This window comes from Mobula hypostoma, chromosome 24 (genome assembly GCF_963921235.1).
Source record: "Mobula hypostoma chromosome 24, sMobHyp1.1, whole genome shotgun sequence".
Lineage (NCBI taxonomy): Eukaryota > Metazoa > Chordata > Chondrichthyes > Myliobatiformes > Myliobatidae > Mobula > Mobula hypostoma.
The window spans coordinates 8,581,474-8,595,494 of NC_086120.1; the positions used below are offsets into that span (position 1 = coordinate 8,581,474).

General features: G+C 41.2%; 1 pseudogene; it reads right to left on the minus strand.

Annotated features, from left to right (window-relative positions):
* Positions 1-118: 118 nt before the first annotated feature.
* Positions 119-14,021, minus strand: part of LOC134337163 (ubiquitin carboxyl-terminal hydrolase 35-like) — a 42,542-nt pseudogene continuing 28,639 nt past the window's right edge.

Here is a 14,021-nt window from a genome sequence, read left to right on the forward strand (position 1 = left end):
CACTGAGCCTTGCGGTACCCCACTAGTCACCGCCTGCCATTCTGAAAAGGTCCCGTTTATTCCCACATACTATCATGTGATACTATTTCTGTTGAACCACAGTGAATGCTCATAGAATCTAACTTGGAAGACAGATACAGATGTCAGAAACAAAGTAGTTGATGAGGACAGACACAGCCCTACAATTTGCTTGGACATATGTTTTCCCCACAGAGGTCACTGCAAAATAATTCTGTGACAAGGAACTAATTCCGGATGCTGCAGTCTCCTATTTACATTTTTCATGGGAATTGATTATTTCAAACGACACCAATAGCGAATGTTCTTTATATTTTGTTTTTGTTTGTTTATTTGGAGTCTTGGCAGTCATGTGTTGTTGCTCAGCTGGTGATGCTGAATTATCTGTATTAGGAATATTCATTGAAATATGAGGGTCACTTGAACGATCAGATATTTGTAGAACTTGTTAGGTGGTGGAAATGCTAGGCCTGGATCTGTAAACGCTTCTTCTTGAAAGGCAGCACGACAACAGCAATAACAAAGGATCCAAACCGAATATTCTTTCCGTCAATGTTTTTTTTCTGGACCTCGACCTTCTATACTGCTTGAATATATCTGCCTATGAGAATTCCTTTATGATTCCTTTCTTTATGTAGCTTTCCAATAGGTATCTTATCTACTCTGAACAGTCATGGTGCACCTGTTAATTAAACCATGCAGGAGATGAAGCTTTCAACAAGCTGCTGGGAGAGATGGTCGGTCTCTGCGTATGTTCCGAGAAAGCAAATGACCATTGAAGCTTCATCATTAATAACTGTAAATCACTCTCATTGAGTAGCATAACAGAATGTCTGGTCAGAAGCCATGATAAGGACATGAATGACACTGTTCATGTTGCAGGCGTTGGCAATTTCCACCAATCCTCTCTTTCCTGTATCCAGTCTTGCACCAAGTATTGAGTACAAAGGTTCAAATGCATTTTTGTGACATTCACACATTCTGATTGAGCAGCTGCTTTTGTTTTCCCTCCGGTAGAATTGGAGAATCCTTTATTGCTTCTACAACTAGTTCATATAGGTCAGGGAAGCCTGAAAAAAAAAGATCACACAGTAATGACAATGAGATGTTTATCATTGACAGCTTATAGAAAAGTCTGATTCTTCTTCAGAGTGAATCATTATTAATTTGCAAATGCCAGGTAGAAACACATGGAATGCTTCCAAGGAATGTTGGAAACTCATACATGATTATGCACTGTTTACTGTTGACAGGGTCATTTGCAGCTTCTAAAATACTTCTAACAATTAATCTCAGAGATCCCTGCCATAACCATTACTTTGTCACTCCACAACTCCCAGAATATTGCTCCATTGTTTGTCTATCAGTAACAGACGAGGCATACAGCCTTCCCATGGTGGACACATACCCGTTTTAAATTGACGGCACAATGATAGTCCCTATGCGGAGAAGGCAAAGTGGCTTTCTTCTTGATGGACACACCCAACAAATCCAAATACTCTGAAGGCACTCGAGACAACTCCATTCAGTACACATCCAGCCTTGAGGGGTCAGGATGCAACTCAATTGATGACTTGACTCTGAAACTTAGGCAGGCCTCTCAGAACCATTAGCATAGGGTCACCCAAACTGGAATGGTACCGGAGAACCAATTAACCTAAAATTATGAAGTTGTAACTACAAATATATTTCCAATAAAAAGTATTCATCCCCCTTGGAACTTTTCATGTATTATTGTTTTACAACATTGAATCACAGTAGATTTAATTCAGTGGCTTTTTTGACTGTGATTAAAAGAAAAGGACTCTTTCATTTCAAAGTGAAAATATATCTCTACAAAGTGATCTAAATTAATTAAAAAATATAAAACTCAAAATACTGATTGCATACATAACACCCCTTTAAAATGACACACCAAAACATCACTGGTACCACCAGTTGATTTTAGAAGTCACATAATTATTTAAATGGATATCTCCCATGGATAACCAAGGTGTTTCAATGATTGTAGTAAAAGTCCACCTGCATCTGGAAGGTCCAAATGCTGGTGAGACAGTATCCTGGCAAAAAGTACATCATGAAGACAAAAGAACACTCCAAGCAACTCTGTAAAAAGGTTATTGAAAAGTAGAGTCAGGAAATGGATGCAAGAAAATGTCCAAGTCACTGACTATCTCTCGGAGTACAGTTAAGTCAATCATCAAGATATGGCACAGGAGTAAGTCTGCCTGGAGCAGACCATCCTCAAAAACTGAGTGACCGTGTAAGAAGGGGACTAGTGAGGGAGACCAGCAAGGGACCTAGGACAAATCAAGAGGAGATACAGGCTTCAATAGCTGAGAATAGTGGGACTGCACATATAACAACTGTTGCCTGGGTGCTTCAGCAATTGCAGCTTTTTGGAGAGAGTCAAAGAGAAAGCCACTGTTGAAAAAAAAACCTCACATGAAATCTCTGCTAGAGATTGTGAGAAGGCATGTAAAAAGACTCTGAAGTCAGCTCAAAAATGGTTTTGTAGTTTGATGAAACCAATTTTTAGCATTTTGGCTATTGCGCTAAACATTATGTTTCATGTAAGCCAAGCACCGCACATCAGCAAAACCACTTCATAACTATCTTGAAGCATGGTGCTGGCTACATCATGCTCTGGGGAACTTCACTGCAGCAGACCCTGAAAGACTTGTGAAGGCAGAGGGTAAAATGAGTGCAGCAAAACACAGGGAAATCCTGGAGGAAAACCTAATGCAGTCTGCAAGAAAACAGTGAGTCGGAAGAACATTTGTTTTCCAGCAAGACAATGACCCCAAGGTGTTTCAATTGATTGTAGTAAGAATACACCCATATCTGGAAGGACCAACTGCTGGTGAGTCAGTATCCTGGCAAAAACTGCACCATGAAGACAAAAGAACAGTTCAAGCAACTCTGCAAAAAGGTTATTGAAAATTATTATCAGGAAGTGGATACAAGAAAATGTCTGAGTCTCTGAATATCTCAGTTAAGTACAGTTAAGTCAATCATCAAGAAATGGAAAGAATATGGCACAGCTGTAAATCTGCCTGGAGCAGGCCATCCTCAAAAACTGAGTGACCATGCAAGAAGGGAACTGGTGAGGGAGACCACCAAAGGACTTACGACAAATCTGGAGGAGCTAAAAGCTTCTGTGGCTGTGATGGGAGAGACTGCACCGACAGTAAATGTTGCCCGGTTGTTTTGGCCGTTGCAGCTTTATGGAAGAGTAGCAGATGGAAGCTACTAGAGTTTGCCAGAAGGCATGTAGAAGACTTTGAAGTCAGCTTCAAGAAATTTAATGGTCTAATTAAACCAATATTGGATATTTTGGCCATCAGGCTGAACAATATTTTGGAATAAGTCGAACACCGCACATCAGCAAAAATACACCGTCCCTCCCTTGAAGCATGGTGAGGCTGCATCATGCTCTGGGGATGGTTCACTAGAGCAGGCCCTGGAAGGCTTGTGAAGGTAGAGGGTAAAATGAATGCAGGAAAATACAGAAAAATCCTACAGGAAAACTAATCCAGTCTACAAGAGTACTGTGACTTGGGAGATTAGTTTTCCAGCAAGAAAATGACCACAAACATAAAGCCAAAGCAACACAAGAAAGGCTTAAAAACAACAAAGTTCATGCCCTGGAGTGGCCAAGGCAGTGTCCAGACCTCAATCAAATTGAGAATTTGTGGCTCGTCTTGAAAAGGGCTGTTCACTCACGATCCCTATGCAATCTGACAGAGCTTGAGCAGTTCTGTAAAGAAGAAGGTGGAAAACTTCAGGGTCCACATATATAAAGCTGATAGAGAAATATTCACACAGACTCAAGGCTGTAATTGTTTCGAAAGATGGTTCTGCTAAATACTGACTCTTAGTGGGTGACTACTTATGCAATCAGTAATTTAAGCAACACACACAAGGGAATATAAAAACAGAGTCCCAAACAGTCTTTCCAGGTGTGGCGAGACATCTCACCTGAGTATGTTAGGGTCATATACCGCGTCTCCCGTTTCTGGTCTGGCATCTTGTATATTGATAAGACCTGACGTAGATTGGGAGACTGTGTTGCCAAGCATCTAAGTTCCATTCGCCAGAAGAAGCAGGATCTCCCTCTTTCCAACAATTTTAACTCCACTTTCCTTTCCTATTTCGATACTTCAATCTATGGCCCCATCTACTGTTGCAATGAGGCTGCAATCAGGTTGGAAGAACAACACCTCGTATTCCCTCTGGGTAGCTTCCAACCTGATGGCATGTATATCAATTTCTCAAACTACTGGTAATGACTGCCCCCCTTCACCAATACCCGACCTCTTTTCCCTCTCTTACCTTATTTCCTGCCTGCTCTTCACTTCCCTCTGGTGCTCCTCCACACCCCCCCACTTTCCTTCTTCCAGTGCCTTCTGTCCTCTCTTATCAGATTCCACCGTCTCCAGACCTGTATCTCTTTCACCAGTGATTTTGTCCCTCCCCCTCACAGTTTCACCTATCATCTTATTTTTTATCTATTCACTTACACCCCCGCCCCAATCCACCTCTTGAATCTGCTCCTCATCTTCTTTTTCTGCAGTCCTGCCGAAGTGTCTCAGCCGAAAACATCGACTCTACTTTTTTCCATAAAAGCTGCCTGGCCTGCTTTGTTCCTCCAGCATTTTGTATGTTTTGTTGTGATTTCTAGTACCTGCAAGATTTCTCTTGTTGCATTCAATTATTTTGTTTTATATTTGCAATTAAGTTACATCACTTTGTAGAGATCTGTTTTCACTTTGACAGGAAATAGCCTTTTTTTCTGTTGATCAGTGTTTTAAAAAAGCCAAATTCCGTTCACTGACTCAATGTTGTAAAACACCAAAACGTGAAAAATTCCAGTGGGATTGAATACATTTCATAGGCGCTGTAACCAAGGATTCGGGGAATGCACTAACAATAAAATAAATGGAAATGAATCGATCCCGGTGACTTTCAATAGTCAACCTGAGAGAGACTGCCAGATAATAGATTTGTCTAGCTTCCAACGATCTCTTACCCAGGGCCATAGCAGAGGTGGGTTGGTAGAGGTATACCTTAGGAATCTGGATTTTCTTTGCTAGTCTGGTGTCCAATAAAATTACCGCAAAACGAGAGTCTGCCAAGGCTCTCGCAGAATATTGATGTCTCCCCGAGGATAACAGTGATGGGAGGGCGACTCTGATACATGACAAAATGGGAGAAAAGTTTGAGAGTGTTCCAGTTCTGCCCTCACTGGACGGCAGGTGTTTCACTCAAAAGCCGGCATTACCGCAGTATCAGCAACACCGCTGCCTCCTACGTCCATCTCGCTCCGCTGGGAGACCCAGGTTCTTCCAAGTTGCATGGGCTCTTCCTGGGATGTCTGCGGGGATCTGCATCGGTTATCAGATTGAGGAACCAGAGCAGTCATTGGACAGTTCTAAGAATCGGCCTTCTGGGTGACATCGGCTCCGCTCTCCAGCCTTGTTTCAGAAATATAGTTGAAGAGTCTTACGCTGATGTCCATTAATTCTTGCAGATCCTCAACTAAACCCTGGTTGCAAGTATGTCTTTTAGCTGGTAATGTTATCTCTGTCTAAAAGGAGCAACCAAAACCTACAGTCGCATGCGGGAATTTGGGCACCGCTGGTAAAAATTTCTTTTACAGTGAATAGTTTAGTGAGTAGAAGATGACCTGATCTCCAAAAGTCATAAAGTGAAATACAAAGCATTCCATTCAATATTTTAAGCAAGATTAGTGTATTATTTTTCTTTTGTACAATTTTAGAGTGTAAAATGGAAAGGAGCACCATGAAAAAGTTTGGCACCCCAATAGATTTGAGCTCTCAGATAACTTTTACCAAGGTCTCGGACCTTAATTAGTTTGTTAGAGCTATGGCATGTTTCCAGTCATCATTAGGAAAGACCAGGTGATGAAAATTTCAAAGCTTTAAAATACCCTGACTCCTCAAACCTTGTCCCAATAATCAGCAGCCATGAGCTCCTCTAAGCAGCTGCCTAGCACTCTGAAAATTAAAATAATTGATGCCCACAGATCAGGAGAATGCTATAAGATAGCAAAGCGTTTTAATTTATCCGTTTCCTCAGTTCGTAATGTAATTAAGAACTGAAAGTTAACAGGAATGGTGAAAGTCACGTTGAGGTCTGGAAGACCAAGAAAACTTTCCAAGAGAACTGCTGTTAGTTCTGACCAAGAGTCTCGGCCTGAAACGTCGACTGTACCTCTTCCTAGAGGTGCTGCCTGGCCTGCTGTGTTCACCAGCAACTTTAATGTGTGTTGCAAGAGAACTGCTCGTAGTATTGCTAGAAAGGCAAATCAGAACCCCAGTTTGACTGCAGAAGATCTTCAGGAAGATTTAGCAGACGCTGGAGTTGTGGTGCAGTGACACCTGCACAAATATGACCTTCATGGAAGAGTCATCAGAAGAAAACCTTTCCTGCATCCTCACCACAAAATTCAGCATCAGAAGTTTGCAAAGGAACATCTAAACAAGCCTGATGCAATTTGGAAACAAGTCCTGTGGACTGATGACGTTAAAATAGAACTTACTGGCCGCAATGCGCAAAGGTAAGTTTGGAGAAAAAATGGTGCAAAATTTCATGAAAAAAACACCTCTCTAACTGTTAAGCATGGGGGTGGATTGATAGTGCTTTGGGCTTCTATTGCAGCCAGTGGTACAGGGAATATTTCACTGGTAGAGGGAAGAATGAATTTAATTAAATACCAGCAAATTCTGGAAGCAAATATCAAACTCTCTGTAAAAAAGCTGAAGATGATAAGAGGATGATTTCTATAACAGGATAATGATCCTAAATACACACCAAAATCCACAATGAAAGACCTCAAGAGGCACAAGCTGAAGGTTGTGCCATGGCCTTCACAGTCCCCGAATCTAAACATCATCGATAATCTGTGGATAGACCTCAAAAGAGCAGTGCATGGAAGATGACCCAAGAATCTTACAGAACTAGAAGCCTCCTGCAAGGAAGAATGGGCTAGGATCCCCTAAACAAGAACTGAAAGACTCCTAGCTGGCTACAGAAAGTGTTTACAAGCTGCGATACTTGCTAAAGGGGATGCTACTAAGTACTGTCCATGCAGGGTGCCCAAACCTTTGCTTCGGGCCCTTTTCATTTTTTGTTATTTGGAAACTGTAAAAGATGGAAATAAAAAAGTAATCTTGCTTAAAATATTCAAGAAATGTGTCATCTTTAACTTTATTCTTTCGGGAAATCAAGTCATCTTTTACTCACTTCGCTACTCACTGTAACCGATATTTTGACCGGGGTGACAAAACATTTGCATGCCACTGTACTCTCTGCGCTTAGGATATATAATCAATGGAATAGTCAGCCATTCCCAGATGCAACTGGATGACTCTGAGCCACTGGCAGGATGAAACAATACACTCCCCATCATTTTTAAAAAGCAGACATTATTTCAGAATACACTGGAGCGTCCTCCTCCCATAAAGCCATTGCCCATGAAAGGGCCTTGCCTGAGAGGAGGGAAATTATATAGGCCACCTTACTCCTGCTCAAGGAGAACATCCTGGGTTTTAATTTAAAAACTTGTGATCATTCACTGCAGAATCTGCAGCAAGACGCTAGGACCCCATTGCAGTGCTCCAGGGCTGGCAGATTAATTGACTCTACATGGTAGTTCTGGGAACATGTAACAGGAAACATTGGCGATTGCTTGACATCACAGTCCGACTGCGATTATGCAAGTATTACCTGGAGAAGTTCCTCATGTCATCCAACTGCCTATCCCTGGCGACTGCTGGTCCACAGCCACACACACAGACACACACACACACACAGACACACACACACACACACACACACACATGCGCACACACACACATGCACACACACGCGCGCGCGCGCACACACACACACACACACACACACACACACACACACGTCTATCTAGTTGCTGTCTACCTAGTTTATTTATTTTTATTTGTTTACTGACAGTACGGAATTGGCCCTCTGAGCCCTTAGCGTTATGCTGTCCGGCAAACTAATTTAAACTTAACCTGGTTTAACCATTTGAGAAAAAAAACATCTGCAGCCCCAGCAGGAAATGAGCTGTTATTTTAAGGCGAGGGGCTGGCCAGAACTGAGACAAGACGTTACCATCTGATTTTCTACAACTTTACCCAAATATCACAGTTTCTGTTCTGCCCGTTCTATTTTAAGAATCTATCGGGCACTGACAGTTTAAAGGGACATCATCTTTGTTACTCTCCTTGAATTGTGACAGTCAGAAAGGGAATTGTTTCAGACATTCTGCCATGTTGGTTGTCTGAGTAACTTTCTGGTGGATGCTGTGGAGTATGTCTGAATGTATGAGGTTTACATCATCAACATCTTCCATCATTCCTTTAGAACCTGAAACTTAAACGTCTCTTAGAAATGTGGATAATTCCATTTTAAGCTGCTCCCCTGTTTCACCATTCAGAATATGAATGATATGAGATCAAAGTTTTCCAGAACGAGAGAGAGAAAGAGGGGGGGGGGGGGAGGGAGAGAGAGAGAGAGAGAGAGAGAGAGAGAGAGAGAGAGAGAGAGAGAGAGAGAGAGAGAGAGAGAGAGAGAGAGAGAGAGAGAGAGAGAGAGAGAGAGAGAGAGAGAGAGATAGATAGATAGATAGATAGATAGATATCCTGCTGAGTGTCTTGTGTTCTTTTCTCCAAGGAATTTGAGATAATCCTAATTTTGGCACAAGAAATTGAAAGGACTAGGAGAAAGTTTCTGTGTAAGTAAATGAGAAATTACTTCAGAGAACTTTTTATGTGTCAGGAGGCCATGTAACTATGTGAATAAGCTCTGTGAAGGAGAGAGCTCTGTCAGATCTGACTACTTATTGTTCCTGCCTGTTTACTTTGGCCAGAGTGTTAAAGATGAATTACACTGTAGAGCCTAAATGTATTTAAGATTGTTTTTCATCAAGAATCTTCATAAAATTATTTTTTTGTTTTTTTTCTTCTGCCTGAAGCTCACATTTTATCCTTTATTATCTGCTTCCTTCCCTTCTTTACTGATGCAAATAATGACATGGTGATTACAAACTTTTTGCAGTTCTGCTCAATGCGGTGTACAATGTAAGGATCTCTAAATCCAGGTGTAAGTTTCACACTTATTAAATGTCATTGATTACAAACTGGTACTTTGGGAAACAATTTGGAGTGATTTGAAATATTCTCTTCCTATTTTAGAACAATCATTTCCCAGCAGGCTAGGCCTTACAATGATCATGTATTTTGCACTTTTAATATATTATCCAGTTGTTAATATTTAAATTACTCAAGAAAAGGGATGGATTGATGGGTTATAAATGTTTGAAACGAGGTACGACATTCAACATTGACAAAAAGACTTTCTTGAATGCCTGTGTAAAACATTTAGAGTTTAGAGAGCAAATCTCAAGATGATAGCTTGTGAATATTTCAACCTTTTTGTTAGCACTCACTCGCTTGGCTGAACCATCATTGAGGCTGGGGATTTTCTCAGAGCCTCCTGCTTCATAATGCATTGTGGTAAGACTCAGAGGATTGATTTGATCCATTGGAAATGAAGTCTCTCAGATCTGCACAATAGATGCTGTGTTTGTTATTTAATGCTCATGTTGTCCTGTGTTGCCTCCTCAACACTGTGAGGCATCATCAGTGATGGGACAGACTGGTGCTGCTCCCAGAATTCCAACAGCGCTCATCATTCCACTGGAGTAGATGCTCTGGCTGAACAGTGAAGGAGGGTTAGGGATATGCCAGGCTGTCTGGTTACAGATTATGGTGGTGGAAAACACTGCTGATGCTGATAGTCCAGACAGCCCTTATAGATGCCCAGTACTGAGCTGTCAGATCTGTAACATGTCTGTAATTCCTTACAACATCATACAATAGAGGGAGTCATCGACGTAGAAATGGGATTTGTCTCCACAAGGATGTTCCAGTGGTCACTTCTGCTAGTGCAATCATTGACAAAGCCATCTGTCATAGCTGGATTGGTGAGATTGAGGTCAAATGTGATTCTGTCTGCTGTTGTTCATTCACTGCCTGCCACGGGCACAGTCAGCTTAGTCTGTGGTTGTGCAATCGAACCACCTTTTGTGATGACCATTAAAGTCCCAGGGAATATTCTGTGTCCTTGCTCCTCTTAGTATTTTCTCCAGGTGTTGATCAACATGGAAGGACACAGATTTCTCAGTGGAAGAAAGCCTGAAGACAGCAATCAAGAGGAGGTTTCCTTGTCAATATTTGACCTAATTTCATGAAAATTTAATCTGATTTAATTCAATGCTGAAGGTGCCAAGTGCTCTACCCGACTGCTTTGATAACAATGTATCCCAACTCTAGAGAGTCCATCCTTCTTGGGATAGGATATGACAAGAATGGTGAGAGAGGAGTCAGACCAACTTTCTGTCATAATTTTATGAGTATAGCCATATCAAGTTGTTTCGGACTTATTCTGTGGTTCAGCTTCCACAATTTAGAAGGCAATGTCAGATGTGTGTGAAGAAGACATTGCAACATCAATTGGGCTGGAGCCTTGGTATCAGAGCCACATTAGACTGAGTGTGGCATCAAGGAACACTAGTGAAAGCAACAGCAATGGGAATAATGAAACGTAGGAATGGTTGAGCCATAGTCTACAGAAAGAGAGGTCAAGCATCCCAGAGCAGTGTCTTCAGATCAAGCATCTTCCTCCAATCATAAAATCAGTAATGGGATGTTCACTGACTGCAAATTAATGTCCACTTTCACTTTTAACCCCTTGGCTTATGCTTTAGCCCCAGCCTGGATGCCACCTAGACCTTGACAACATTCAGTAAGGACTGATAAGTACATGCAAACCATGTGTCTAGTAATGACAGTGACATTGCTAAATCCTCTTGAGGGTTAATATTGACCAAAAGCTCAAATGGACCAGCTAGTGAAATAGTTCAGACCCAGCACTAGGTCATAGGCTTTCAAGTGGTGGAGGGTGACTCGCCTTCTGTCAACTCCATGTCTTTGCACTATCTACATAGCACATCTTTTCATAATATGGGTACATAGGCCGTTGTCAGCATGGTTTCCTCAAAGGAAAATGTGTCTGACAAGTCAGTTTGAATTAGTTGAAGAAACAACAGGCTGGAAATTCAAAACGAGATAGGTGGATGTTGTGTTTGTGGATTTTCAGAAAGTATTTGACAAGGTGCTGCACATGAGGCTGCTTATCAAGTTATAACCTAATGATATCATAGGAATGATAGTAGCATACAAAACACTGTGGCTGATTGGCAGGAGGCAAAGAGGGGGAATAAGGCAGCCTTTTCTGGTTCGCTGCCTGTGATGACTAGCTGTGATCCACAGGGGTCTGTGTTGCAACTGCTTATTTTACATTATTTTTTAATAACTTGGTGACAGAATTGATACCTTTGTGACAAGGCTTCTGGACAATACAAGATAAGCGGACTGATAGGTAGTTTTGAGGAAGTAGAGGGGCTAAAGAGAGACTAACACAGATCAGGGAAACAGGCAAAGAAGAAGCAAATGGAATACAGGGTTAGGAAGTTTATGGTCATTCACTTTCTTTGGAGAAATAAAAGGGTAGAATACATTCCAAATGGAACAAAAAATAAAATCTGATATACAAAGGGACTTGAGAGTCCTTGTGCAGGATTGCATAAAGGTTAATTTGCAGGTTCAGTTGGAACTAAGGAAGGCTAATGTGATGTGAGCATTCATTTCAAGAGGACCAGAATATAAAAGCATGGATATAATGTTTATGCTTTATAAATCACTTCTAAGGCCTCTCTTGGAATTTTGTGAGCAATTTTGGGCCCAGTATCTAAGACAGGATGTGCTGATACTGGAGAGGGTTCAAAGGAGTTTCACAAAAATAATTCTAAGACTGAAAGACTTGTCATATGAAGAGCATTTGATGGCTATGGGCCTGTAATCACAGGAATTCTGAAGAATAAGGTGTGACCTCATTGAAACCTATTGAATGTTGAAATGCTTTAACAAATTGGATGTGGAGAGGATGTTTCCTATGATGGGGGAACCTAAGACCAGAGGACACATCCTCAGCATAGAGGAGCATCCTTTTAGAATGCAGATGAGGAAGAAATTATATCCAGACAGTGGTGAATCTGTGGAATGTGTTGCTACAGGTACGTCTGGTGGCCAAGTCATTAAGACAGAGATTGCTAGATTCTTGTTTTGTCAGAGCATGAAGGGATATGGGAGAAGGCAGCAGATAGGGGCTGAGAAGGAAAATGTATCAAACATGATGGAATGATGGAGCAGATATGATGGCCCACATGACATAAATCAGTTCATATATCTCTGGGCTTATGATATAAATAATGAAATGCTCTCTACTGCCTGGATTGAGTGCAAATATCACTTGTCACTTATCAGGTCATGGTAGAATTTAATCAACGTCTGGGTGGCAAACAGGTTGGGACTGCAACATGAGCTGAAAGGTTGCAAGTGGAACTGAACATTCTGCATATGATAGGGAACATCCCACTTCTGCCTTTATGATGGGAGGAAAGTCAGTGATGAAGCAGTAGGAGTGAGGATTCTGCCTTGAGGAAAGCCTGCAAAATTGATAAACAGAAGAGAATCTGCAAATCCATCATCCTGCTGTTCTGGTACTTCACTTTCCATTGTGCAAAGCATAGTTCCAAAAATAGACAAGAGTAGTGCAGGCAATATGTAACTCCACCCTCACCCCTCACCATTCTGGTTATGTCCTGTCCGGAAAGACTCTCTGGAGCTCGGAGCACGTTTGTGTGCTGGCAGGGGAAAGAATCCTTTGGTGTCTTGTGTATTGAATCCAGACACAGTGAAGTCTCATAATATCAGGTGAAACTTGGACAGATAGACCTCCTCCTGCTTACAATCTCCTGGCCTCCCTCCTTTGATGAATCAATGTTCCCTATATTAAACAAGTACTGAGAGAAGCATGGACACAAATTGTTCTCTGGGACTTTAATGACCATCACAAAGGGTGGCTTGCTTGCATCACCACAGTTTCAGTTCTCCAAGTCCTGAAAGACAGAGCTTCCAGACTGAGACTGCCACAGACAATGAATGAACAACAGCAGTGAGAAACATATTTAACCTCAACCTCACTAATGCACTGATGGCAGATGCTTTTGTCAATGATCGTACTGGTAGAAGTGATCACCCAGAGGATGTAAATTAGGTGGCACTAAAGAGAACAAATCTCTTCATTTCTAAACTCCTTTGATTTCATTGGAAAAGAAACCAGCCTTTGGCATGTAATGAGGTTGAACTCACTGTCACACGGTTAAACCATCAGGCCACATTAACGTTGCCTTCCCCACGATCTCAGTGAATAAATCTGTGGGGTGAATTTGCTTTGACAACTAATATGGCACAATTTCAGAAGCAATTCTTCTTCTCCCTGCCATAACTCAAGGGTAGCAACAGAGATAATGTCCCTTTAAATGTCAAGAGCTTGACAGATTCTTAAAAGAATATGAGGCCAAACAGAAACAGTGATATTTGGATAATATGATACAAAATGCAAATGTAAATGTTCTGGGCTGTCCCTCTCCTTAACATAACAGCTTCTATCCTGCTGGGGCAACAGATGATTGCTATTTACATATCCAGACAGCAGGTGATATGATCAGAACCAAAGCTCTTTTTTTTAAATGGTGAGGCAGTTTTATTGATAAAATTGATCATTAAAATAGCTGGTTTCTCCAAATTTGACACAGCTCAATAACATTCAATTTTGCATGGAATTCTTTCTCAGTGTTCCCATAGAATTTCTTCCATTCATAGTTTTGTCCAATTTGATTTAGCTGATTTGTGATAGTGATAGATTTCATAGCCCTCTTTTTATTCCAAGGATCCTAAAGTTTATGTTAAATTTTATCAATGACTGGAATGTAAGGTCTTAATATTATACAGTTCATTAATAACAAAATGGAAGATTACAGTCAAATAATATTA